Here is a 4,269-nt window from a genome sequence, read left to right as displayed (position 1 = left end):
TGGTCCATTTGACATTTGTTCTTCGCCCGGACCCGCATTTCCAAGCCAACTGCAAACTATCGTAATATATATCTTTTACCAAGACTTTGCTTGCCACAATGAGCGGATATTTTCTGACAGGTGTTTCGACACACCTTTATTCCGTTCCCCCAGCGAGAGTACACGGACAGCCAATCGTCCCTCTCGAGACATGGAGATCAGTTCCCGATTATGTTCCCCGACGAGAGTATACGGACAGACATTTGCCCCTCTCAACACATGGATATCAACATCGTCCCCAAGCTCTTCCAAAGTTTGTTTGAAAGACAACCCAAGCAGATTTCTCCTAGCAGTTCCTGCCCACGTCCTGCTGCCTCTTCTAATATCGCGTTTTACTTCCCTTTGGAGTTTCAAGGAATTTCAGGTATGGTCTCTTCTTATGGCTGGCGAGCCTCCTTACGTAGTCTAATGGACTTTAAACGACCCTCCCCGATAGTCGACAGACTCTAAAATGTTCCCGACGACAGGTCCTTGGTTCAGACCCCTTGAACCGCCTCGCGTCGCCATAGTCGTCAGGTTGTAATCTTCGATTGACCTGATGGCTATACTTTAACTTTCGCCTTGTCCAAGCCTCAGTCAAAGTGGGGGCTCTGTAGATACCTCATTTCTGCACCTCCCGCAAACCACCTGGTGATGATTGGGCCGCATGTTTGGTACACGGAACGATTTGTGACAGTTCGTAAGTTTATCATCAAGTGATCGCTCAAACAATTGTGTGAACCCCTTAGTCGTCATCTACGCGCCGATACGGTCGTTTTGGCAGTAATTAGAGTACATTTGGAGTCCGGGTCAAAAACCGTTTTCATTTTCTAATAACCGTTTAAAATGCCGAGTCAAAATATTCTGAAATGTTCCGGATATTTCTATTCCATATTTTCCAATGTTTTGATCTTTGGTAAAATATATCCCGAGATTATCATATAAAATATTAAGGAAATAAGATTAATCCGCTATTCCATAATAGAAACACGGAAATCTTTCTTCCGCAGGAGGAAACCATTGAGGAAAAGACGCAAAGGCAGTCTTTGCGCCTCTTCCAAGAGACGCATTGCTTACTGCGCCTCTTCCTTAGTCCTTTTTTGCGTATTTTTCGTATCTTTTCAAGATTAACTTCCAAAGTTTCTCCAAAAACTCTAATTTCCGTCGTGTGATTAGTATAAATAGAGACCTTCGGTCTCACATATTTCTCACGTGAGTGTCCGCCCTTCTCTTCTCCCTTTGCATTCTAGACCACGTTCTTACTTTTTGGCGTCTACGTGCTCGAACTTTCGACCACGTAAGCTCCGATCCTTCTGAATACCAGCCTCGTTTTGCATGACCGACCAATTTGACCAACTCCACAAACAATTAACTTAATCAATCTGTTTAATTCCTCCTAGAGGGCACTTTCGTCGTACATTCGAGTAGTGCATCACTAAACATTAACTTAGTTCATCTCGTTTCGTCAAACATGTAAGTCTGAGGGTGTAAATCCTTATTTTATTATTGTTATTTATTTTTGTAATCATTAATGTAAGATTTACGTCGAAAATACGCTTAAAACCGATTTATAAAACATTGTTTTAAACCCTTTTTACGGATTTACAGGAGGCAAACGTCGAGAAAGGACACAGCAACTGCTGCGCCTCTTCCTGAGGCTGCCGTAGTTCCTACTTCCTTTCTTCTTCCTTCGTCTTTTGTTCGTCTGTTTGTTTCGTTTTCTTTGTTTGTTCATTGTTCATTAACACGGTAATTCTAATATGATAATTCTAACATGTAAATCTTTATTATTTAATTCATCTTTTAAATTTCGACTTAAATCCCTTGTAATCCATATTTTCGGTTTTTCGTCATTAAAATCAATTCGGGTTTTAGAGATTTGATTCATCCATATTGAGTCGCTGAAATTCATCTTTGACATATTTGCATCTATTATTTATCGTCACTATCATTAGTTCGTCATTAATAATGTGTTTAACCTAATTAATTTGTTTAGTTTGTTTAATTCTCATAATTTACTTCATTAATCTTGTATATAATTCATCCTAATTAGTTTTCATCCATGTTTTATCGTTTTTATGACCCCATTCGCATGTAAATAATATGTTAATCACTTCCATCCGAGTCAAATAATATAATCAAGTACTAAAATCATCAATGAATATTAACGATTTGCAATTCCGGCTTCACATCCAGAACTGAGCTCAGGAACAGACGCAGCGTCTGCTACGCCTCTTCCAAGGGACGCAGCTCTGCTGCGCCTATTCCTGGTTGAGTGCTGTCTTTGAACTTCCGTTGTTGCCTTGCCCTAGTTATTAGTTTACGTATTTAATTTACTATTATTCGTATTATCACCTAATTTCTGTTCGTTAATTTATTTATTCTTTCTTTTCCCAAATTATCCGTTTTAAATGTATTTTCGACATAAACCAATAAACCCAATGTAATTATTGTAATTATTGTATTTTATTCTCTATTATCATATTGGTTGTATGTTCACATGTAATCAATCTAAATCCCGATTCGACCTAATTGTATGATAAACTACATGTTTACCAACTTAGTCTAATTTTCATATGCTAGGATTAAAACAATGGATGTTGCATTGCATGCATATAAATCGACAACATATCAAGTATAGACGATTTTCCCTAATCATTAGTAGAGGCCGCTATCGAGGCGGGTGGGATTAGATGTTCGATTAAAAGAGCTTCCTAATACGTACCCTCACCCCTTACTCCAGATCTCTGTGAACATCCGAGTTCATTGGCATCCACGAGAGTCATTCTAGACATAGAATGCTAAGGTTAACGAGTTCTTGGTGTTCATGTCACTACTTTGTGTCTTGACATGGCACGAGGTATTCGAACGGTTTCCAATTTTCCACAATAAATTGGTGGCGACTCCACAAATGCACAAGAAAAGCTTGCTCGCTTTTCGCCCCCGTGGGCCCGCATCCACATTTACATTTCATTGTTAAGTAGCTTAGATTGCAAACCTCAACTCAACCCAAATTGTGACACCCTAAGACATAACTCTCTACAACCGATAAATCAATACAATACCCGTCCCTTGGGATCCGGCCTTTACTTGCTACTCTACGAAGAGTAGTTAGTTGAGATTATAAATATTGTTTTGATTGGTAAGCTTAGACGACAAAGGTTAAACCGAATAAAAAATGGTGCCGTTGCCGGGGACAGTGTTCAATTGAATTGTTATCATTTGTTGTTTTTAGTTGTGTTTTTCTTAACCTTGGGGAAATAAAACTCCTCAAGGTAGTTTTAATTATTTTCTAGTTGTTTGATTTTTGCATGTCTAGGAGATCACAAGACGATCTTTTGCCTATTGATCCCGAGATTGATAGAACCTTGACCAATAATAGAAGAACCGTTAGAGGGACTTCGACAAATTTGGGTATTGGAGAATTTGTGGACATTGGTATCATCCATTCGGATAGTGTTGAGTTTACCAACCCTTTTGCAAGACAGGGAGAGCAGAACCCAATTCAAAACAAACCACAAAATCAACCTACAATGCCTAAATTTCATCTCATTCCGTACCAACCGAGGAGAACCTACCAAATGGTACTCCAACACCACCCCACTTGACCGGTAATTTCATTGCCAAATCCGCATTCATACAATTAGTTGAGATAAGTCAATTTGGAGGGATGCCTAGTGAAGATCCTCATCTACACATGGAGACTTTTGTGACTATAGTGATGCAATTTCTCAAACGGAGGTAACTCAAGACCAAATTCGATGAGTATTGTTTCCTTTTTCCTTGATCGGAGCCGCAAAGCAATGGTTAAAGAGCCTAGATAAGGCTACTCATGGAATTGATTCATGGAAGAAGTTAGCATTTGCCTTTTACAAGAAGTTCTATCCTTCGGAGAAGACCAACATGTTAAGAGCCCAAATCACCGGGTTCAAGCAAAGAGATGAAGAGTCTCTATATGAGGCTTGGGAGAGATTCAAAGATACATGTTGCTCTTGTCCTCATCATGGACTAAGCGAACGAGTTCTTGTTCAACAATTTTGGAATGGGTTGTATGAAGACTCAAGGAATGTGCTGATGTGACTCATATTTGAGCACATTTAGTCCCCGAATTAACCTCGTTCCCATGCTTTCTAGCATATATTAGGGTCATTTCTTATCTTTAGTTTCCCATTTTGCATATTCTTTGAGGTTTTGTGTCCTTGGTAGGAGAGGATTGCTAACCTTGCATTTATGGAGCGAAATGGAGCTAAA

General features: G+C 39.3%; 1 non-coding gene across 1 annotated transcript; it reads right to left on the bottom strand.

The window, feature by feature from the left end:
• Window positions 1–3,921: 3,921 nt before the first annotated feature.
• On the bottom strand, window positions 3,922–4,028 carry LOC141625169 (small nucleolar RNA R71). Its single transcript, XR_012534964.1, has one exon. It is a non-coding gene; the product is annotated as a small nucleolar RNA R71 (small nucleolar RNA).
• Between the last annotated feature and the right edge of the window lie 241 nt (window positions 4,029–4,269).

Source organism: Silene latifolia, chromosome X (genome assembly GCF_048544455.1).
Source record: "Silene latifolia isolate original U9 population chromosome X, ASM4854445v1, whole genome shotgun sequence".
Taxonomy (NCBI): domain Eukaryota; kingdom Viridiplantae; phylum Streptophyta; class Magnoliopsida; order Caryophyllales; family Caryophyllaceae; genus Silene; species Silene latifolia.
The sequence above is the reverse complement of the archived record's forward strand: the minus strand, read 5'-3'. Positions and strand labels throughout refer to the sequence as shown.